This window comes from Microtus pennsylvanicus, chromosome 19 (assembly GCF_037038515.1).
Source record: "Microtus pennsylvanicus isolate mMicPen1 chromosome 19, mMicPen1.hap1, whole genome shotgun sequence".
Lineage (NCBI taxonomy): Eukaryota > Metazoa > Chordata > Mammalia > Rodentia > Cricetidae > Microtus > Microtus pennsylvanicus.
In genome coordinates this window covers 37,360,515-37,386,403 of record NC_134597.1, presented here as the reverse complement: position 1 = coordinate 37,386,403, position 25,889 = coordinate 37,360,515, and positions in this window count along the sequence as shown.

Below are 25,889 nucleotides of genomic sequence, written 5' to 3'. Positions count from 1 at the left end.
ATTTTACCAAAAAGCAATCTTCAGATTCAATGCAACACTTATCAAAATTCTAAAACAATTTTTCACAGATCTTGAGAGAAAAAAAATTAGCTTCATATAGAAACACAACAATTCCAGGATAGATGAATAATATGCTGGAAGTATCACCATCACTGAACTTAATTTTTGTCTTATTAGGGTTTATATTCTTTAGTATTTATTTCTCTCTCATGAATTATGTCTTCACCAAAGTTTCCCCTCCCTCCACTCCTATACAAAACTAAAGCAATAAAAAATGCATAATACTAGTACAAAAACATGTATGTTGACGGATAGAATCAAATTAAAGACTCAAAAAAGTCCAAACACTTATAGAAACATAACAAAAATTCACAAGATAAAAAGTTATCCCGAGGAACTAGGAAAGAGAATTAAATCATATATTAGGGATAAACAGGGTCAGAGAGAACACTTTAGTGACTTTTTACAAAGATCAACTAAGGCTGTACAAATAGGAGTAACAGACCCCGATGCTATACATGTACTAATAGAATCTTTGACTTTGAGAATGCCAACTTAGAATGCTAAAAGATCCTTGGGCCTTTAAAGGTCATATCAGCACCAATAGATGAATGGATCTTACATACAATGAATGTGGAGACATTTGACTACAATACTGAAGCTTGGGTAGGAGAAGCAATTTCCAATGGAGACATCAAAATGCCAAATGTTTTAGTTGTGGTAGAATAGTACATCTGAGACGAGATTGTAGATAAGGAATTCCTAGGATGATGTGGGAGTCTTCTGTTTTGTGTTGATTTTATTGGTTAAATAAAGAGACTGCCTTAGCCCTTTAATAGAAAAGAAAATTAGGTAGGCGGAGTAAACAGAACAGAATGCTGGGAGAAAGAAGCTGAGTCAGGCAGTCGCCATGATTCTCACTCCGACACAGCTGCAGGTTAAGATCTTCCCTGGTAAGCCATCTCTTGGGCTACACAGATTATTAGAAATGGGTTAGGTCAATATGTAAGAGCTAGCCAATAAGAGGCTGGAACTAATGGGCCAGGCAGTGTTTAAAAGAAAAAAAAAATAAAAAATAAAAAAAAAAAAGTTATCCCGAGTGAGGTAACCTAAACCCAGAAAACAAATAATGTATGCATTTTCTTATTTGTAGATATTAGTTATTGAGTTATTGATCAACAAGCTACAATCCTTATAACTACAGGATGGTTTTAGGGATAGAATAAGTGGTTTAGGTATAAAATAAGTTACTAGATGGGAGAAAGAGTTCTCCAATAAAAAGGGAAATAGATTAAATTTTTACAAATGGACATGGGCAGGGAATGAAAGAAGATGATCAAATGGGAAGAAAGATATGAAGAGGGTGTATGGGAAGGGAAAGCTAAAACTAAGGGATATTTGAAACTTAACACAGTAGAAACTTCCTAAATATATACATTCATAAAGGCTATCTAAATAAAATTCCAAAATAATGGGAGTGACAAAATCCTAACTATGTATGTCTTATCACCAAATAAGGCCTCCAATAAGGGGATGGTGACATTTAGTCTAGATTTGGCCAAAAGGATCTCATGGGAACCCCCAAACAAACTAGTTAATTACCAAGGCTACCAGTCGCTATCCACTAACTGCCAATTAGATCCTATTGCTAAAAACATCTACATCAATCATTGAACATAGAGAAGCTGAGCTAATGTCTACCTAGAGTTCTTACCATGATATCCATGGTGCTCAAATGTACTCTGAGCGCTAATAAAGGAGAAAGGCAAACCCCAACACAGCTAGAAACCATTCAGTCCTCCATAGTGACCTGCCTCCAAACACCCTGGTGAACAGTGGCACAAAGTATATGTGAGTAACCAGCAAATATATAATTTGATATAAATCCCACTTCAAGAGATAAAACCCTCACCCCATGCTGCTTGTGTAGCTAAGAACCTGAGACTAAATGGTCCTGGTACCCAATGGAAAACAAAATACCAAAACAATCCTAAAGGAATATAGCAATACAACGACTCCTGATGACATTCTGCTGTACTCACAGAGCAGGGAATCGTCCATCTGTCACTAGAGAAGCTTCCTCCTGCAGCAGGTGAGAACAAATACAGAAACCAAAACAAAGTTCAGAGAGTGAGTAATTTGGAGTACTCCACCCTAAATGGGATGTCTCTACACTATCTCTACCCTCTTTGAAGAAGAGAACTTTGAAGAAGAGAAAAAGAGGCATGTAAGAGGCAAAGAAGATGGAGGACACCAAGAAAACAAAGTCTTCAAAACACAGCAGGATCAATACTCTTATAAACTCACAGATTCTGTGCAGCAGGCACAGGCCCTGTCTGAGTTTCTAGAGATGAGAAGGTAAGCGGATACAAGGCCCCACCCCTAAACTAAAGGCCATCTCCAATTGATAACCACCTGTGGATACAAGGCCCCATCCCTAAACTAAAGGCCATCTCCAATTGATAACCACCTGTGAATAACCACTCAATTGTATCTTTGGTAGTTCTTTGTCACATAATGATTGTGTCATAGTTTTTTCTTTTTTAAACTCTACAGTCCCTTTGTATGGTTTCCAGTTTTTGTTTTTATGGGATTCCTGTGTGTGCAAATATGTGTGTTTCTGCATCTATATGTGAAGCACGATTAGTAAAAACTCAGAGACAGAAACTGGGGTTAAATCCGAAGGTCAGAAAAACAAAGCAGCCCGCTACTGGCTCATACCTCTATCTCAGTCCAAAATGGCAATCCTGCCTCCGGGATTCTCAGAATGAGACTGAGAGTTGTCTCCTCCCATTTTATAATCTTATAATCCTCTCTAGTATGGGGTTAAAGGCATGCACCACAAGGATTGAAGGCACACACTACCCGGTTTCTTTGGCAACTAGTGTGGTTATTTGGGATTAGTTTGTGATACCACTGCCTGATCTGTAAGGCTGACCAGTGAGGCTGTTTTACTCTCTGATTTCAGGCAGGCTATATTTGTTAAAAATAAAAGTAAATGCTACTACATAGATGTGTTTCTCATGCTTTTTTTTCCTTTTGCTCTTTTTCTTTTGTTTTTTCATATTCCAACTTATTTTTTAAATCTTCTTGTTTTATTTTATTATTATTATTTTATTACTTAAAAAATACCAATCCAAATTCCCACTGGCTCCCCTTCCTCCTACTCCCTCCACACACCCTCCCGCCCCCCTCCAATCCTAAGACAGGGCAAGGCACCCTGCCCTGCGGAAAGTCCAAGGTCCTCCCTACTACATCTAGGCTGAACAAGGTATACATCCAAAGAGAATAGGATCCCAAAAAGCAACTGAAGAATAGATAAAGTGTGGCATATTTACACATTAGAGTATTACTCAGCGCTAAAAAACAATGACATCTTGAATCTTGTATGCAAATGTATGAAATTAGAAAATACTATCCTGAGTGAGGTAACCCAGACCCCCCAAAAAAAGAAATATGGTATGTACTCACTCATAAGTGGTTACTAGCTATAAACAAATGACAATGAGCCTATGGGCAGGAGGTAGAAGGAAGGGGAGAAGGGGGGGAAAGTTGAGGAGAACTTTATTTTATTATTATTATTATTATCATCATCATCATCATCATCATTTCTTAGATGCCTATTTGTTTACTAAGGAGAGACAGAAAGGAAATGGAACTGGATAGGAGAAACTGGGAGAAGATAGGGGCAGGGAAACCATAATCAGAATTTATTGTATGCAAAAGTTATTTTCAACAACAACAACAAAAATATCCTGAGCAAAATCCAGTTGGTCACAGTTCCAGTGGGAGAAATTTCATTTTGGTGGGAAAGATATGGCCACAGGAAGGAGAAAATGGTGGGGAAAGACAGAATATGGTTGATCACACTTCACACACATACACAGAGAGAGGGTGAGAGAGAATGGCTCAGTTTATAAGGCTCACTTCAATGATGCATCTCCTCCAGCAAGGCTCCAACTGCTAAAGGATCCATAACCTTCCCAAATAGAGCCACCAACTGGGGACTAAGTATTCAAGTAGTTGACCCAGGAGGCATTTCTCATTCATTCCAAAACCAGTCATTCATATTTTTATTTAATCTGTACAGATATAATTGCCAAAGCTTAGCTATAGATCAGCATAGTTTAATTAATCTTACCCTTAGTGGACCAATGAAACAGACAAAATTCTAAATGCATGCACAAAAAATATCACTAATAGTTCCTAGGCTATGTATGCTTAATATTTATTAAAAGATCTAAAATTCTTTAAACACTCATCCTAAATATCTTGCCTTGTAATTTATGAATTAATAGCCTCTATGTTAAAATCAAAATACTGCTATGCTAAATATGTATTGTTTGGGGTGACAAGAATTTTTCTGTTATTATATGCATAAAATGTTTAAACTGTTTAAATCAGAAAACCTTAAATATAGACCAATTTGTAGACATAGTTTTGCTTTTTCATTACTTGGTGCTGATGTCTCCTTTTGAATCAACTGTTTGAAGCTTCAGTTCTGCTTTATTTACCTCTGACTTTCCTTCGTATTGCATTAAGCTCTTAGGTAAAGGAACAATTCTCTAAGAACGGGAGGGTAGAGAAAGCATGTTGCTGCCAAATGCATTAAGGTAGGATGTTGGAACTGATATATTTACTCATGCTGGCAAACTGTGCATTCACTGGCATGATAGGAAGGAATGCTGTAGCAGAGAAAATTTCTTTTCATAATAACAAAATTTATTTTCAAGTCTGAGTAAGGAATTCAATTTTCTCCATTTAATGTTATTTGTTTAGCAAGCTTTTATGTAGTCTGCACTTTCCTCGCCATGTAACTACAAATTTGTACAAGGATTTGCTCTCCCACTGAGATGGTAGTGCTAAACTTGAACTATTGATCTGTGGTGTTTTAACAACAGCCCTTGGGTTTACCAATAAAACTAAAATGTTAGTGCTTAGATTTAATACCTTTGCTGGGAATAACACATGAAGATACTGGGGAAAAAAAACCTCTTTATAAATAACTTTCTTTTAATGAGACTAGATAGAGATAGGATTTCTGTCTGTTCTGTGTAAATGCCTAACCAGTTATTTTCCTGAAATACATTTGTTGTAATTTACATGAGTTAGAACATCTTGCCTTTCACGCCTGCATTTAACGAACACAGTTGCCTCTGTTTTGTTTATGAGAGCTAAATTTCATGCCTTGGCTAATTTTCACATGATCTAATTTTATGACAGCAAAAAATCTTCCTTTTTCAGAAATGTCATTCTACTCCGAGATCTGTGACTGGCGTAAATGCACTGGTTAATGTGTCCTTCATAGAATTGGCTCCTTTTTATGTAAAATATTTAAGTATTTATCATCATCTTGCTCTAACATTCAAAAGCAAATGATGCATGAAATAAAAATCAATGCTAGTGCCTAAAATTCATTCATAAATATAAATTAAGGGATACATAAGCTTCAGCATGAAAGTAAATATCAAACACAGAGCATGGTTTTATTTCTAAAAATGAATGGAGCACTACTCCAGCACAGCAGGCACTTGAGAAAACCTCTTGGAAAAGAAACATGTTAGCTTTAAGTTTTACCAAAAGATGCCAAAAATAAGGCAAGTATGCCATCATAATTTATACAATGTACAAGGAAAGTAACAGTCGTTTAAATTTTTTTCTAACAAAACATTTGATGTCAGTTTTTCTAGCATGTTCATTCTGAGTGCACAAACTTGTTTCCTAATTCATTATGAAATCAGAGAAACTATCATATTTACTTTACGACCTACTGAGCTAGTTCCCTCTCACTTGATCTTTTCAATAGTGGCATCAATGAACTTCTGTCTATTTGTCTTGTTTGAATATTGGGTCCACTTTTTTACCCCCTGAGTTATTTTACCATAATAATTATCACTTCCTTTACATAATGTTTTACTTCCATATGATGATCCAACACCCAGAAAGAAACACTGATATGCCTTTTCTCTCACTAAAAATAAAACAAAACCTCCCTTGAATTCCCACTTCCTGTCAGATACAAGACTTTAGGTTGCTTGTATGTGTTTTTCGTGAGCTGTCTAAATTCATTCTAAGCACTTCCTCCTCTTTCCAGCTTCCTTTAAACTCGTGCCATGCAGATGACCACACCACTCCATAAATAAAACTTATTTTATTAAAATGAGCCATCAATTTCTTAAGTCAACCGTCAATTCCTAGCCCTCTTCTTATTGGACGGTTGCCATTGTATGAGTTATTTTTGTTATGGAGATGATAAAACACTTCACTAAAGCACCTTAAGGTCAAAAAGATTTATTTTTTCATATGATCCAAAAGATCATATATTACGAAGTCTAAGATCCAGTGGAGAGCTCAGTTTATCAGATTCCAGAAATAGGCAACTTTTCAGTGTGATACTAGGAACATGCATCTAGGAAAATCATAAAGCAGAGGAAAGATAGGAAGAAAGCCAGATTCTAAGCAATAAGGCTCATCTCTAAGAGACCAATTTTCTCCTTCTTGGTCTTGTCTCCTAAACATTGCAAAACTTCCAAAAAGTACCAGCAGCTAGGGATCAAGTGTAGAAACACAGAAGGCTGCTGAGGAACATCTCACATTCAAGCATAACAGTCTATGATGCCTTCCATCATGGATGGCTCATGACCATCTCACAATGCTCATTCACTTTCACAATAACCAATAATCTTACCATTTTGATAGTGTTAAGAAGTACAAACTATCTTCTGAGACATAAGGCAATCTCTTAACTGTGAGCTCTTGGTTAAGCAAACAAAAATCACATACTTCCAAAATTAAATGTCCTAGGGTAACCATTGCCATTCCAATGACGAGGAATTGAAATTTGGCAAAGAAATATAGGAGCAAAACAAGATTAAATCTGTGCAGTACCAAATGGTGAAGTGACATGCCTGACATCTGGGATTTATGGTATCATTTGCACTGTAGTGGACTTGGGTAGCAGTCTCTCCAATGATTTTGATAAGCACACACGTGATTCATCTTTGAAGCTGGATCCACACGATATTTTTATAGTTGTCCTTAGCAATGCCACTTGTTTCTAGAATCCCTAATATCCTGAGATCTCCTCTACATCTCTGGATTCCTCTTCACAGATTCATAGAGTCTTTTACGAGTTCCATACAGGGATTCTGACCCTGATATCAATTATCACCAGCCCTCATCGACTTCCTGAGCACTTTTTCAACGTACCACTTAACTTACTCATAGTGACACCCAGGAATATAAACTTTGATTTCGTACACCTGCATTCTCGATGCATATGATGATTTCTACCAAGATTCTTAACCACTAGATTCAACCCACATTCAAAAGGAGGGTAGCACAGGAGGGTAGCAGATATAAAGACTGTGGACTATATAGATGCTATGGAAAGAGGGTACAGCACATGATGGGTAGCAGATATAAAGACTGTGGACTATATAGATGCTTATAGAAAGAGGGTACAGCACATGAGGGTAGCAGATATAAAGACTGTGGACTATATAGATGCTTATAGAAAGAGGGTACTGCACATGAGGGTAGCAGATATAAAGACTGTGGACTATATAGATGCTTATAGAAAGAGGGTACAGTGCAGCAGTTTCTGAGAAATTGGAAGTGAAACACACATTAAGCCAGAGTCCAAAGTTGAAACTAACTTTGCCAAAAATGATTTTGTGGTGTATGCAACTTTGAAAGTTAACTCCTTGATACATTCTGTTCAACTCTATGTGGTTTACCTAAAGCCAGAATTCTAAATCAGAACTGTTAGGTAAAATGCCAGAAAGAGGAAGTGGAAGAGGAGGAAAAAAAATACCAACAAAGACAATGTTGGGAGAATGAGCACAAAATAATTTCCTAAAGAAACATTCATGTAACTAAAATCACATGCTTTACTGAGCTGTCTCTTTGGGTTTTTTTTCTTCCTTCCTTCCTTCCTTTCTTCCTTCCTTCCTTCCTTCCTTCCTTCCTTCCTTCCTTCCTTCCTTTCTTTCTTTCTTTTTTTCTTTTCTTTCTATTTTTTGGGGTGGTTTGAGACAGGGGTTCTCTATGTAACAGCCCTAGCTGTCCTGGAACTAGCTCTTGTAGATCAGGCTGGCCTCAAACTCACAAAGATCTGTCTGTCTCTGTCTCCCAAATGTGAAATTAACTTCTTGTTTACATAGGTTATATTTTATCCTTCTCACGTCTTTGATACAGTTGAAGACAGATACTTATAGTTAAAGTTTTCCTTAGATATGATAAAAGATAAATTAGATATGATACTTTGGGCTCACAAAGAAATATTGTAACTGTAATTCTAGTTTGATACCTGTTTTGATATACATAATTTTACTACTTTAAAGTAAAACCTTCTTTTATTTAGACAGAAAAGGGGAAATGATGTGGGATTCCCCTCTGCTATGATGTGAATATGTTTTATTGCCATTGGTTAATAAAAAAGATGCTTTGGCCTATGGCAGGGCAGATTATAGAAAGGCAGGAAACCAAATATGGATAGAGGAGGAACGAAGGTGGAGTCAGGAGATACATGTAGCTGCTGATGGAGACAAATGCAATGTAACTGCTGAAGGAAAAAGACACCAGAACCTTACTGGTAGGCCACAACCTTGTCGTGATACACAGATTAATGGAAATAGGTTAATTTAATATATAAGAGCTATCTAGGAATACCCCTAAGTTATTGTCCAAGCAGTGTTGTAATTAATATAGTTTCTATGTAATTATTTGGTTCTGGGCATTTGGGAAACTAAGGCACAGTCTCAGTTTACAACCACAAATGAAGGGACTTAGAGAGCTTTTCAGTGTCTATGTACCTCAAGATGCTAGCAAAGTGTACCCAGAGGGGGCAGAACAACACAACATACTGCCTGCCCTGTACCTTAAGTGGTTCCTATTTTTTATTTACTGCTCCAGTGTTGCATCTTTTGCAAACCAGGGAATATGCATAGACTTCCATCCTGAGTTCTGTGAGGTGCTCTTGAAAACTAATGAAAATTAGTAGGGGGTGAGAGCACCAGTTTACAGCTGATCAATTAGAAATATTGGGGCCCACAGCTTGTAAGTGGCATCCAAGTTAGCATCAGACTCTTGAAGCTGAAAGTGTTCAACTTGTCTGTCTCCTGGAAGTTTGAGGTAGAACTGAAAAACAGTACATTGAATTGTTGAGATTAAAGTGTCTAAAAAAAAAGAAAAGAAAAAGAAAAATGGGAGAATTAGTTACTGGTGTTGGAAAGTGTTTCTACTTCATACATGTTCTTTACTGTGCTATGTGGCCAAAGATACTTGACCCACAACATGCATGGGCCTCCAGTAGGAGTGTAAAGCCCTGGGTGAAAGTCAGCAAGAAATGAAAAATATCAGTCCTAAATCCACAAGGAATAAAACCCTACCCAATATATGGATGATCTTAGAAACAGAATCTCCCTTGTGTTCTCCAGAAAGGAACATTTCTGCCTATATGCATCTGATATCATTTAAAACAAACAAACAAACAAACAAAACCCACATTTTGAATTAGGACAAATGTCTCATCACTAGTTTCCTGACAAACTCCTAGATACATAGCCCAATATACTAATGAAAGAGATTAATAATGCAAAACTCAGAGGGCTAGGTTTAATCAGTGTGTCCATCCTAGAAAAAGTAGCATGTACAGGAGTTCAGTGTCCCCAAGTCCTATCTTCAGGATACTGATACGAGCTTTAGAATAGATGAGTTGGGACAGGAAAAGTAGCATGCATAGTTAAGTAGCCTTAGTCAACATTTGTGCTCCTCCTAAGATGGGGTCAGAAGGAGTCTTTGAAGGCAAGAGGATAACCTCAGTAGATAACTACTTCTGCTATAGGGCGCTGCCTTGCTCCCACTGATAAAACTTAATCCGGGAGATGGTCTTTTCTGTGAAGTGTTACTCTTCCTGGAGTCTAGGGAATCTCTAGGGTGGGGGCAATTATTTATCTATGTGGTTTTGTCTTGAAAGGGTTTAGTGGGAAGACGGAAACAAGGGCTTAAGCTAAAGTACAGGAACAGAAACAAAATGGAGGCAGAGTTGTCAGGCTTTCACACAGTTTTAAGTTACCTTGTAGACTCATATGAAGAGTCAATATGTTCCAGAGAATGCAGCTTCTAAGTGTCTATTTCAATAGCATTTGAGAAATTGGAGCTGATAATGTATGGGTGGAATTGGGGATTTTGAAAGGATGCTGTCCTAAGATGAAATTTCTTTTGAAATCTTCAGTTAGGGTAAATGAATTTTGCACTTGGGAATGACATGACTCTTTGACGACTAGGAGGCAGACAGATAAGCAAAATTCCTAAAATGAACCATTCTAAATTACAGTTTTATAAACATTAATTGAAGTACTTGCAAGGGTTTTGGCATGTTTAGTTAAAGTCCCAAATCAGCTGACTTGAACTATGAAGATTATTTTGCTGTACTGATCCAATTAGGCTATACCCTTTAAAGCTTAGAGTTTTTCCTCTTGAAGTCAGAAGTATGTAAGATGTAAAATATAAGAAGTTGCACTGTTGCTAGTTTGCAGAAGAAAGGAGCACTTGAGAAGGACAGAAGGGAACGTTGGGAACTGGGAGCGAAGAATATGTCTATCAGCTAGGGGTGGGTGCAGACCTCAGTTTACAGCTGATATCAAATTCTGCCACAACCAAATCTAGAGGGTGCCATGTTACATCAAACTCCTTGTTCATCATCAAATAACACTGAGGCTACCTATAGAGGTAGGCCTGAAGTGCAGCTGTAGGTCTCCTAGGATAGATCACCAGAAGAGAATATTGGCTATAACTGCATGAAACCAACTCCAATTAGGAGGCAGACTTTCTACGAACTATAATGAAAAGAAAATCTCTAAGGAACATACTTTATTTTGTTTAAATATTAACACGTGAAATTTTTTTATCCAGTTGAGGAATTGAGAAATTAGAAATAATCTAATTCTTTTGAACCACCAAGTAAAAAAGTGAACTTTTTTAATGTGATAAATTTATATAGCAAGTATTAATGCTTGTCTATATAGCAGAAATAAAAAAAAACCTGTGCTTTAATACGATTCACTGATTGGCAACTACCTAAAAGAAGTCCTTTTCTACATGAGGGCAGTAAATAAAAAAATGTCTCAAATAATTTATTATGCATATTGGTTAACATGAAAGTAGGAGCAAACTCTGGTAAATTACACTTTAATGAAAAGTTCAAAATGTTGAAAACTCTTCTTGCTTTTATTTCCCTACCTCTAAATTGAGAAAAATATTATATGCCTATAGAGGTATGTAATGTGATAATGGAATAGGTTGTGTTTTATGAAGAGATTGTAAAACCCATGAAAAGTTGCCCACAGCCAAAAGGAAATTAGGCCAAGCATAAAAAGCATATAGCCAGTGGAAAATAGGAATTTTAATAAAATTGAAAATACAACCCATCTCCCTCTTTTATACTTCTCCAGGCTACCAATGTTCTTCCCCAGCCATGTTTCATTGTTACAATATTGATAAGGAAGAGAGCAGATAGTTTTGAGAGCTGGCAAAATAGTTTAGGTGGGTGAATCACTTCACAAACTAATATGGCAAAGAAATTTCAGTCATAGCATTAAATTTGGCTACCACATGAATGGTATAATAAATTACATGACTAGAAATAAGTGATATTTTATATGAGAGTGTAAAGATGAAATGATTATTAGTTTTTAGATGGAGAAAATTACATTGAGAACTCTAATTCAGCCTTTCAAGTCACAACCTAGCTACAAAACAAGTGATTGGAATAGGTGTATCCAATAAAGTAGGAAATACGAAATTCGAGCTTATTTGGCCTGCTTTATCTCTGCATACCTCATTATGCCACTCAGAATTAATTAGCCATAGGAGTTCAAATGTCCTAACAGGATGGAAACATCACCCTAGTGATAATATTTACCTGCCTAAATTCTATATATTGCCAAAACTATCATCAAAATCAGCTAGGAACAAATGCCAGCACTTTCTTTAAGGAGACAAATCGGTCAAGGGTTTCTCCAACTGTATCTGCAGCTATTCAATGTTCAAGGAATTGCCTCAATCATATTGAAATTCTGGGATGCTTTGAATCATTGGTTAGCACAGGTTCGAGAAGCGGTACTGACAGCTGAGACCATTCAGGACACATGAACATGGTCAACGCAAATGGCTCTCTCAACACCAGTACTCCACCTCACTGCACCTATGTGCCACATCACATGCACAATCGTGAGGAAATGAGACGTTCCTTGATGTAAATTTTAGATGAGTTTATAAGAGAAGCATTCTGACTACTGGGTTAATTCCTCTTCCTAGAACTGTTTATTTCCACCTAGGATTTCAAAATGGCCTAAAAGAATCAAAAAGGATTATGAGCAAGCACCACCCTGCAACTCTCTTACCTCATTTAATGGTCTCTCAGAATTTTGCTGCCTATAGACATGGGTCAGCTTCTCCAATTGACTGTTGGCTGGAAACAGTTATTACAGCAATAGTGTAGGTTCTTCCTTTGTGGCCAGGTGATCTGTAATGGACAGAGCACAGAAGGGATGAAGACAAGAAAATGAAGCACTAAGGTACATTCTGAAGACCTCAAAGCCAGGTAACTATATCCTCTGCTGTCACAATCACTGGGACAATTCCTAATTTCAGCATGTCACATAGAGAATAAAGAGGAAATATAATAAACCAACCTCAGTATGTCTTGCCTTAAGTTGTGAGGTAATTGAAGCCAAGGACTTGCAAGAACAGATATACTCCAGAGTAAAATGCAATAGTGACTGGGATATCATAAGCAGTGCTGACTTTTAAAATTCCACACTGTATTTATTTGGCTTTCCATCTTTAAAAATCTTCTGTTCAGTGAGGGAGTCCATCTTTAAACCTGTTCTGTTCAATATGGGAGTGTCTGCCTGTCTGACACAGTCTATATTAACAAGAAGTTTCAAAATCATTAAGGTTGTTTTCCATAGATGGTGGCACTGTGAATATATATTATACAAAAAATGAAAACAAGAATAATACATCAATGTAAAATTTCTTTAAAAAAACATTATAAAGACAGATCCTACACTCACTCTCTCCTTACATGAGTTTGGATGGAAGTTTATCAGGTTTATTGATCATTCTGAACACTGAGACGCAGATATACATGCATGCTTATAAAAGTTCATGGATGAAAAGGGCAAGGACCAAAGAATGGAATCTCATGTAGTTACTTTGATAAATAGTCATGTCATCAGACTGCTTTATAATTATTAATGTTTAAAGCTTGATAGATGGCTCAGCCATTATGAATGCTGACTGCCCTTCCAAACGACCCAGGTTTGCCTGTCAGCACCCTCATGATGTCACTGAACTGACTCACTCCAGTTACGGGAGGTCCAGTGCCCCTTTCAGGCCACTGCAGGTATAAATAATGTGCATAGTATACAGACATACATCGTGTCTTTTCACCTGGGATGTAGCAGAGATACGTGGGTACATCTGACTCTTGAGATGTTTTCACAGTCTCTTAGATGGAGTCAGATAATTTGAGACATTAGCCAGTTTTGCTCTTCTGCTATGACAATTCATGTAAGTGTTCTGTCCACAATCCTTTTACTGCATACTGGCAATTCTCTGGCTGGTAGGAGGGGAACTATTCCACCCGTTCTGAGAATATCTCTCTCTTTCTCTCTGTGTGTGTGTCTGTATGTGTCTATTTCTCTCTCTCTCTCTCTCTCTCTCTCTCTCTCTCTCTCTCTCTCTCTCTCTCTCTCCCTCTCTTTCTTCCTCCCTCTCTATTGATTACTTTTAAACACCACCTGGTGCTTCGTATCTGTGAATCACTGTCCCAACTTTTTTTCTTGCTTTTCCTTTAAGGGCCTCCAATTGAAGCTGTCTATTCCCTGTTACTTCATCTCCCTAAAAATGTTTTAAGAATATCTTGGTCACCCTATTTAGGAGCAGAAAACTGAATTTCGAAATATAATTTGATTCTAATTGTCAGTATTCTCTCCATATCTGGCTTTTCTCACTAACTGTGGAGCTTTAACTGTAATTTATAAAGCTCTCTAAACTGCCTCTCCCACTTTACAATCTATGTTTCATTATGCACGCTTCATCTGTCAGGAAAATAAGTAATATGTTACATAGTATTCTTTTCAAATGTTCTATTGAATTCTTTCTCCTAAATCTAAAGTGTTTCTATGATTGTTCTCTTCACTAGCTACGCAATGTAAACATATGTGATTGACAACAAATCATTCAAAATTCTACAGTGATTTTTTTATATTTTTCTCTGTATTTACATTCTAAACCAAATACTATCAACTCTGGATTATTTTCTAATGGATTATGTAACTCTTGATCAAGAGAACTAGGTGATTTCTTGTTAGATTTAACATCCAGCGATGAGTACCTGTGAAAAATGAGGACTTTTTTCTCTCCATTTCTTTAAGGGAATGTTTCATTTCCTCTTTCAAAAGGCCTCTATCATCAGAAAAAGTTATGCTTAAGGTAGTGTTTGTCTGCTTCATTTGTGTTGGGATGCTCAGGTCTTGCTGCTGTAGAACTTGTAGGCTCCGGTGATGCCATATTGCTCTTTATGTTGTGTTCTTACACTGCCTTCTATCCATCTGGGTTTGGAGTAATTATAGATATAGGCATTGGTTCTTTCTCCAATTGGTGCAGGTCGAACCTGTGCTTCCAGATTACCTCTGATGCCTCTGGGGCTGGTGGTGGAGTGGTCTGGCCACAGTAGTCTTGCCTGCTGATTGGTTATTAGGGCTCTTCCTCCAATTGGTGCAGGTAGGCACTGTGACTCTGGGGCCCTCTAATGTAGCTGGAGATGGTGGTGAAGTCACCTGGCCACAGGAGATATTCTTGCTGACCATCAGCTGGGACTGGGGTTGAAGGAGAGGTATAGGAAGTACTTCAGGACCTAAAGCCTAAAGAACAGGGCCGCCCAATCAGGAAAGCAACCACTCACCTCTTCCTTCCATTGGGGCAGGTGGGGGGACCACTGTGCCACCAGGGTACTTCTAATGCAGTTGGAGACAGTGATGAAGTAGTCTGGCCTCAGGTGACTTGATTGTTGACTGGCTGCTGGGGCTGCCATCGAAGAGAATAAGGACTTTTCATAATTTGTTATCTGTATATAATTGTGACCAGTTCTAAATGCCATCTTTGATTCTGCTTCATTGAAAAATTTTATTGTCACCTGAAAAGCATATTCATGCAAGCAACACCAATCATATTCAGCAGGTTGCATGTATGTATGTATTTACATATATGAAACAATGATAAATAAGGGAAAATGGATTTGAGAGAACAGGGTAGGACTGTGGAGGAGTTGGAAGGAAGAGAAAGGGAGAGGAAATGATGTAGACATGTTTTATGTATAAATATTTTAGTTACATTTTAAAACACAGGATTTTTGACTTTCTAGAAAGTGAAGAATTTTACTTAGCTTAGCGATGAATTCATTTAAACATGAAGCAGACTATCATCTTAGAAATACTTCCATTTATGTTGGCCATGCTTTATTTTCAGTACCAGGGAAGTATCGTCTTTTCTTATTCCTCGTGTATTTTCCAGGATATTCATGTTCTCTTTTGTTCTCTGTCCTAGTTGAGTTTCTGTTGCTGTCATAATCATGACCAAAGGCAACTTGGGAAAGGAAAAGATTTATTTCAGCTTAAAGATTATAGCACATCTTTGATGGAGGCAAGAGCAGGAACTCAGGGAGTGGTTTGAAGCAGAATCCAGGGTGGAATGTTGGTTACCGACATGCTCTCAGACTCATTTTTAGATGATTTATTATAGTCCACACCCACTTGCATATTGATGATACTGCCCCACAGTGAGCTGGACCCTACCATATCAACTAACAATTTAAAAAATGCTCTATAGGAGGTGGAAAGACTGTTTAAAAATTAAGAGCACTGGATACTCAACCAGTTCTCAGCATTCACATGATGGGCCACAACCTCTTGTAACTCCAGACCAAGGGGAACTTATTCCCCGCCCCCTCTCTTTATCTCTCTCTCTGTTGGCACTGGATGGCTGTGGCACACAAACATATAAACAGAAACTCATATATAAGCATACAATAAATAAATAATTTTTAAGCAAAATGCTACTGAGACTGCTTAGAAACCAGTCTGATGAAGGTGGTGTTTCAATTGAAGTCCTTTCTTCACAGTTTTGAGATCGACAAGCATTAGCCTTCACCCACTCACTGGAAAGACATATAATTCACAATGCTAAAGACCTTGCTACAGAGATGTACTTCCAGAAGATGATTTTGCCTTTGTACTTTAGGTTTCTTTTCATTCAGGAACTCAATGGAGTCTAGCATGCCATGTCCCTTCAATCAGAGGAACAGTGCCTAAAGCAAATGGCCTGCCATGCCGCACCCAATCCTGCTTCTTCCTTGAGTCCTTGACTGAAGAATTGATGGTGGAAATTCAACCATTATTAGGGGATTTGTGAATAGAAACAGTAAGAGATTTCACAGTAATAGGATGTTCTGAGGGGGACAAAAGGAAGGACTGAGAATCAGACAATTATTTTGAGACCCAACTCTAGTTCAGAATCCCAAATCTTCCTCTGTAACTTTGGGTATACATTTCTCATGACACAGTTAAAAACAGTTAAACTTTAGAGTTTACTTATAATACTTAATAATGAGAATTCATGCGGTTAGAACTTTCAATTTGAAATATATGCTCTGAAGAAGTAGGAAACTACTGTTACTTATAATCTGACCCTATTATCAAGGAAAAATGCACAAGCCATCGAATACAAGTGATTATAAGCAATTTTCAACTTTTGAAAATCAAAATGAAACAGACTTCATTAAAGTTGGTTAATTAAAGTTCTGTTCAAACTAGTTACTTGGTACACTATGTCACCTCTGTGCCAACAGAGCCATCACACACAACCCTGACTACCACAACCTATGACTTTCCTAGGAGTGGAAGAGTTCATGATCAGATTCATCTTGCCTTAAATCTAGCGTGAAACCTCCTTCAGCTGATTCCCAGAGTTTCTAAAGAAAACCATTCTGAGTGTCAATATTCTCTTTTTCTTTTTATTGAAAATGTGTATTTTTCCTAATAAATTATATCCTGATCACTGTTTGCCCAACCTTTACTCCTCCTAGTTCCTCCCACCACCCCTCACATCTGAATCTACCCTCATTCTGTCTTTCAACAAAAAACAAACAGGCTTCTGAGGGATAATAATAAAATAAAATTTATTTAAAAAGAAGAATATGTCAGGATAGAAAAAAAAAACTTTCATTGACAAAAAAATTCAAGAAAAAGCACAAGAAACAAAGATAAACCTACTTGTTTGAACATTCATGTATCCTAAAATATCACTATATGATTGACATAATAAATACTAAAAGAACGTGTAGGGTATAAAGAGAGGATATATATAATGTTAAATCCCTGACACACTCTGTGACAAGGACCCTCCTAAGATGCTGTTCTCTTTTCTTTCAGTTGTCCGTATAGTGCTGAGCATGCAGTCTACTCTTTCAGTTGTCCGTATAGTGCTGGGCATGCAGTCTACTCTTAAAAGTTGTTTGCTTCCCAAATGAGAATAACTCGGAGAACACAAAATTTTCATTTGCAAGTGGCTATCATTTGGATTAGCTCTTGGCTGAGGAATGGGGAAACAGTTCTACTTCTCATATGAGCTCTAGGACCCATATGGTGCAAACCAGTGCAGGCTCAATGCATGCTACTTCAGTCCTCTTTCATAGGGTTCGCTGAACCATGAAGGGAGGAATTTGATGGAGATATCACATTTACGTCTGAGAGTCTGAGCGTTCCAAGGTCTCTCACTCTCTATAAGTTGTCTGATTCTGGGTTTCCTTATTTGTTCCTGTCTACAACAGAAAGAAGCTTTTTTGATGATGACTGAGCAGTGCACTGGTCTATGAATGTAACAGAATGTCAGCAGAAGTCATTTTATTGCTAGTATTTTTAAGAACAGTAGTATTGGTTTTATCCTACACTCTGAAATATCAAGTCTCAGGTTCTTGGACACCAAAGTAATTTTGGTTACGGGCTCCATCTTGTGGAGTGATTGCTCAGTCAAATCAGATATTTATTGGCTATTTCCACAAGCTTTGTGCCACCATTGCAGTAGTATAACTTACAGACATGGCACCACTGTAAATCAAAGGGACCATGACTTAGTTGGTGTTTGTTTTTCTCCTTTGGTAGCAATGTAGAGTATTTTCCTCTACCAAGAATATCTAACACGAAAGGGTGAAGGCAGTGTACTGCGAAGGCAACAGCTTGCCTTTTCCATGAGTAGTGTGGGTGTTGTCATCAACAACAGGGTCTTGCTGTCAGTTTTGTGGAGAGCAACCTATAACACAGGTAACAGTCTTGGTTGTTTTCAGGTTCCCAAGGAAACATTTTAATCAACAACTCAATTAGATGCAACACAATCCCTGTTTGGAAGCTTTATTTGGTAACAAAAGTTATCCAACTGTGGTTCTGTCTGCCCCATTGTGTGGTGATTTAATTTATATTGACTTCATTATATATGTATATAGGTGTAGATATAAAATTTGGAACCTATCTACCTAATACAGTAGATAGTTCCATACTACCCCTACAATAACCCTTAATTTTAGCTGCCTCCCTCCACATTTCCTCCCTCATGTCCTGTTTCCCTCACCCTTTCCACTTGACCCTCCTGTTCCAGCCCCCAACCCATTGACCCATAGCTATCTATTCTATTTCCCTGTTCTCTCTGGTACCTTACTTTATACCTAAACTCTGTGGTTCTATGGGTTATAGCTTATCAATGATTTAACAGCTAATATCTAAATTTAATCAAATACTTTCCACATTTGTCTTTCTGGATATGGGTAGCCTCATGCAGGGTGAAACTTTATACCATTCATTTAACTACTATTCTTGTGATTAATTTATTTAATGACTGACTAATGCTCCTTTGTATAAATGTACCATATTTTTCTTATTAATTTATCTTTTGGCAGAGAAGGTGGTAATGGAGGAAAACAAGGCTACTTTCAGATTTCATCTTAAAACAGTCAGAATGACCAAGATCAATAACAAAGTGACAGTTCATGCTAGTGAGTATTTGAAGTAAGAGGAGCAATCCCTTTTTTGTTGACAGAAATACACATTTGTTAGGTCACTTCAGAAATCAGTATGAAGGTCCCTCAGGAATATGTATCCATTTAACTCAAGATTCATTTATATAGTCATCTCTTTGGCATATTACCAATGGTTGTTTCATCTTACCACAGATATACTTTTTCAATCATGTTTGTTCTTTGATATGGGAGTCCCCTCTGTGTGTTGTTTGTATTGGTTAATAAATAAAGAAACTGCCTAGGCCTGATAGGGCAGAACTTAGGTAGGTGGAGAAGACAGAACTGAATTCTGGGAGAAAGAAAGCAGAGTAAGGGGACACCATAGATTTGCCACCAGAGATAGACATGCTTTGCCGGTAAGCCACTGCCATGTGGCGATACACAGATCATAGAAATGGGTTAAAGTAAGATGTATAACTCAGCCAATAAGAAGCTAGAGCTAATGGGCCAAGCAGTGTTTTAATTCGTACAATTTTTGTGTGGTTATTTCAGGGCTAAGCTAGCCAGGCAGCCGGGACAAACAAGCAGGCTCTCCTCCTCCAGTTCTTGCTCTATTCCTAATAACCAGAGTGTAACATGAAGGGACAGCTTGTTGGGGTTTCTGTCCTGCCCAGATCCCACAGCCAGTTAGGCCCAAAGAAAATCACACAGAGGTTATAAACTGATTGGCCCATTAGCTCAGGCTTCATATTAGCTCTTATTACATATATTAACCCATTATTCTTATCTATGTTAGCCACATGACTCAGTACTTTTTAGCAGGCAGGTCACATCCTGTTTCTTCCATGTCTGGGCAGGACTGGGAAGCAATGGGCTTCTTCCTTCCCAATCTTCTCCTGTTCCCATTGCCCCTCCTCTACTTCCTGTCTGGTTGAACCACCTATACTTCCTGCCTGGCCAATCAGCATTTATTTAAAACATGATTGACATAATACAGACAGTTCTCCCACACCTCCAGAGATTGGAGCTTTGGTTTATATGTCCTTGATTCTTAGGTGTGTTGAACATTTCTTTGAGCATTTCTTAATCTTTGACTTTCCTCTTTTGGGGATTGTCTATTTAGTTCTCTACCCCATTTTTAACTGGATTGATTTTTTTATATTTATTTATTTATTTATTATGTATACAATATTCTGTCTATATGCCTGAAGGCCAGAAGAGGGCACCAGACCTCTTTACAGGTGGTTGTGAGCCACCATGTGGTTGCTGGGAATTGAACTCAGGACCTTTGGAAGAGCAGGCAATGCTCTTAACCACTGAGCCATCTCTCCAGCCCCTGGATTGATTTTTTGATAGTATTTTTACTTCTTTATACATTTTTTATATTAGCTGATATGGACATATATTGAGTAAAATTCGGTTCCCATTATGCAATCTGCTGCTTCGTTTTAATGTAGGTGTTCTTTGCTTTGGAGAAACTTTTTATTTATAAAGTTCAATTTACTAATTGTTGATCATAGAGCCTGCGCTGATCATGTTCTATTCATAAAGTCTTATTCTGTGCCATAGATTGAGGATATTCCCCACTTTGTAATTTATCAGGTTCAGTTTATCTGCTTTTATGTTGAGGTTTTTAATCCACTTGCAGTTGAGTTTTCTGTGTGATATTAAGTACAGGTCTATGTGAATTCTTTTACATGCAGCAGTCCAGTTTGGCCAACATGATTTGTTGAAGATTCTATCTTTTATTTTCTAGTTTGTATTTTTGACTTCTTCATCAAAATTTGGGTGTTTTTAAGTGTGCATTTATGTCTGGGTGTTCAATTCAATTCCATTGACTGAAGTGCCTGTTTTGTGCTAATATAATGATGTTTTTATTACTACAGCTCTGTTTCTTGTGTTTCCATATGAAGCTGAAAATTGTCCTTTGAAGGTAAGTGAAGAATTGTGTTGGAATTTTCATAGGACAGCATTGAATCTATAAATTGCTTTTGGTGGTGTCTTAGTCACTGTTCTATTGCCGTGAAAAAAAACACCATGGCTAAGGTAGCTATTTTAAAAGAAAACATTTAATTGGGGACTTGTTTGAAGTTTCACAGGTTTAGTCATTATCATCATGCCAGGAAGCATGAAAATGGACACTGGAGAAGTAGCTAAGAACTACTTCCTGATTTATAGGCAGAGACAGACTGGGCCTGGTATGGACTTTTGAAACCTTACAGCCCACCCACACAGTCATACTTTCTCCAATAAGGCCACATCTCTTAATTTTTATAATCCTTTCAAATAGTGACACTCCCTGGTGACACTGTTATTCAAACCACTACAAGTAGGATCACTATTTTAACTCTAATAATCCTACTGATCCATGCACATGAGAAAATTTTCTATCTGCTCTCGTATATCTTTGATCCAATATCTTCTTTAAATTCTTTCTTTGATGTCTTAAATTTTTATCATACAAGTCTTTCACTTGCTTAGTTAAAGTAACTCCAAGATATTGTATTTTCTCTAAGGCTATTGAGAAAGGTGGTATACCTGATCTTTTTTTTCAGTATTTTTGTCAATTGTGTATAGGAAGGCTATTGATTTTTGTGAGCTAAATTTTATCTACTTTGCTAAAAATATCTATCAGCTATAGGATTTTCCCAGTAGAACTTTTAGGCTCACTTATATATACTATCATATTATCTGAAAATAAAGATTCTTTTACTTCTTCCTTCCCAATTTATATCTCTTTGTTCACCTTCAGATGTCTCATTGTATTAGCAAAGACTTCAAGTACTATATTGAACAGGTATGGAAAAAGTAGACAACTTTGTTTCATCATGAATTTTAGTGGAATTGCTTTAAGTTTCTCTTTTCATTTGAGTTGAAGTTGTCTATGGGCTTGAAAAAAAATCCTCTCCTAAAATCTCTCTTGCTCCTCTACATAGCTCTATACAGCTCCCTTCAGGGTGCTACATAACTCTTCATTGCTCTGCACAGCTCCCTACAGGGCTATACACATCTCATCATTGCTCTACACAACTTCCTACAGGGCTCTACATACCTCATTATTGCTCTACACAGCATCTTCTTTTCTTTTTCAACCAAACTCAGGACAGGTATGCTATACTATCAGGGACTGACCATTCTCATATCTCAAGATAAGTCACACAGGTTTTCTCAAGCTAGGGAGGTCAAATTGACTGACTCATACATAATGTTTGGCCATGCATGTACCTCTAAGTTGGTGAGAATTTCCAGAGAGAAAATGACATTGAAATTCAGGAATTAACAATGACATTTAGTTGACTGGACCCTGAAGCCTGTAACATAAACTGAAGCTGGGAGTAAGTGCAGAAAGTCCATTGCTAAAAAAGTTGTATCTATGAAATTAGCTTCAAGCTCTGGCATTGGATCAGCAATAAACACCTGGGAATTTATTCTTGTGTATTTTTCTCTAGGGACAGCCAGATATTCATCTCTAGGGACAACCAGTTGCTTTTAATTTGCTCTGAAGTCTAAAATTAAATGTCTTTGTGACTAAGAATACTATTACTTTCATATGCCAGTCTGAGTACTGTAAAACATCCTAGTATTATTTCTATTCCTCAAAATTATACAGTTAAACAGAAATCATCTTCCTGACCATCCACAGCTATATGTGTACCCAAGAGATAGAAAATATATATAAGTGCACAAGCAGTGGGAAAACACCCACAGCTGTTATTAGGGAAGGAATATAGTGACATATGAGAGAATTTACAGAAAGAAGCAACCAGTCAGTATCTCCATGACTTTTCCAAGTGGGGCTCCCCATCAGAGAGTGGGTTGATCTGCTGAACATTAGTTGTCACCTGCTGTCTACTCCCATGACACATGTTAGCAACTTCTACCATATTCATAAAGACTGTTTCAAGATCTTTATCTCATGCTTCACTAAGGGCCTACTGTTATAGGGTTGTTGGGCTCTAGTGGAAACATTGTCTTGACTTGTTATTCATTTTGTTTGTACAATGTTGTCTTGGCATCTGTGCTTGGAAAGATTGTAGTTCTAGGTGTTGATAACTGATCTAGTCTTTAAGTATGTATTTTGTTCCTTAGTTTCTGTTGTCCTCTCTGGTTCTTAGGAGGGTGTAGTATTTGGTTGTTACCTGAAAGGGAATTTTTCTTGGATCCTGATATATATGGATAGTGAGGATTCCAGGTAAAATGTGGTTTCTAGGTATTAGACACTAAAACTTAGGAACCATGACACACTGGGCATGGAAGTATTAAGAAAGCAGGGTATTCCACCTGGACCAGCTTAGTCCCCTTGGAATGAGGGAGTATGAGAAGAGGTCACAATAAATAATCTGCTACTGACCTTGGGATTAGGCTGAGGGTTTGAATTTGGAATAAAAAAGGGAGAGTGAAGATCTGAAGCTTGCCTACTAACTTAGCTTGTTTATCTGACAGGCTTGGCTGGAGGGTTCTCAGGGATGCCTACTGGTTGGAGGAAGGACTGACAGAGTGAATGGGAGGAATGTTAAAAGAAAAGATCTGATTGGACCACTGTAGTTGGGGATAGAGAAGATAGAAAGGCTGCGGGAGGTGGTCAAGCAGAGTTGAAGGATTTGTTTGGAAGAGAGAAGAGAGTGGTGATGATCCTCAGTAGACTACCTGCTTCCCAGGTCAGGGTGGACTGTGTATTCCCAGGACATGATTTTGGGTTAGGGAACTGGGATGAAGCTGTTAGAGAGAAGAATTTTTGGAGGAAAAGTCTATGTGATCTTCAAGGATGTGACTATGGATTGGATTTAGAGGATTTTCAAATGGAATTGATATTTTACTTAAAAATATATTATTCTATATTAACCTTGGGACAAAATAATATGCTATAATTTTATTTTTCTGATGACATCCTAACTTGTTTTGGGAGTATACTATGAATATTTCTTTTTTATTAAAGAGAAATTAAAACAGATTTTGAAGACTTTGAAATATAATTTGAATTCAACAATTGTGTATTTATAGCCTGACCTACTTGAGCAAAGATCAATAGTCATTGATAAGCTGAATTGTTTTCTTGCTGATAATAGTGTACAGTAATAAACTGCATTATACAACACTGCATCTGTGTGTGTGTTTGTGTTCTGTTGTGGGTACTTATATATAAGTACATATCAGTTTTTGAGACAACATATAGCTTTACATGCAGTTCAGGCTAGCCTTAATCTTGTGATGTGAACTAATTTGAAATCTTGCTTTAGCCTCCTGATTGCTGAGATCATAGGCATGCATCAGTATACTTGATTCATATTTTCAGTTCTTCAGTTTTCTGGGCTTCATGCAAGGCTCTTGGGATACAATGATCAAAAAATATTGTTCTGACTTTCAAAGTATTATAGAGCTAAATCAGGGTAGGATACAAAAGAGAAAATAATTAATCCTAGAGAGACTGTGAAAGTTTGTGGAGGTAATATTTATCAATGTGTTTTATAAATAAAATAAATTCAAACACGAGAAAGAAGAAAACAACAGGCAGGGCCAATGAACAGAAAACAGAACATCCAGTAGGATTAGGAAAATACTCTGAGGATTCCAAAACCATGGAGCTTGCATATTCATTCTTAAGGACTCATCAGTAGAAATGTCACTTAGAGAACACATTTGAGGAGGAATAAAATAGAATAGCTAACTTGAAAAATATTTAAATTACACAGTTGAAAATTGTCCAGGATACTCTGAAGGTGGTGACAATAAAGATGGGAAAATGGTAGAAAGTTGAAAAACATGCCATACTGAAATCTGGGATATTTTGTGATTGGTTGACAGTTTCAGAAGGTGGCTAAGGGAGAGGAGCAAAAGATTTGAAAATCTCATAGTTGAGAGGCTTAAGGAAGAAGTTATCAATTAAGCAAAAATGTGAGTGGAGAATCACATCTCCGCAAGTAAGAAAGAAATATGAGTTTTCTACAGATTATATGCTAGAAAGCCCCTGTAACTCAAGGCTGTAAATGTTGCACCAGTCACTGAATGAATGAGCATGTAGTGGAAAATACTAGAGGTTGGACTTGAAAACATCATATCATTGGTTGTTAGCATGCTTGCTTTAAATTATCATGGAAAATGTTGGTTTCATTGTTGCATTTTTACACATACATTGTTTCTGTTGACCCTCCTCCCCTGCTGCCTTACCCATATCTCTGTCTCCTTATTTCTTCCCTCTCTTCAGTAGACCCCCCATACACTGGATGTCACATTCACTCTGTTGTCCTCTTTGTTTTCTCGATTTTTCCTCTCCCAGGATTTTTTTTCTTTTTATAGTCTCTTTTGAATTTCATAACCTGTAGCCACACCTATACACACTTATATAAACATATAAAATAATAATCCAAGATCTGCACATAAATAACTATATGAGATATCTTTCTGAGGTTGGGTTGTTTATTTTAATAAACACCTCTCACTTAACAAAATTCAACCCTAGATTGGAATACAGTTTTCAAGACATGAATTATTTATGAAATCTTGCAAACATTCTGTTAATAGTCTTTCTGTATACTCTCTTTGAAAGATGAATAAAACAAATCCAAATAATGGACTACTATTCTCTAATTATCAGAGGAGATGTACAGCCCAGTACAAAATTAGAACCCTCATCTGTTTACCAGATATGTATATGTTGTAATGAATCATACTCACTATCAAAGAGCCAAAATCCTTAAGCCAACAAAATTATCTTATAATAAAAAATCATGGTGGTTTGTGTTTGGAGAGTTGGCTCACTACATAAGCATATGGCTGTGGAATTGAATTTACAACACTCAACATAAAAGTTGGT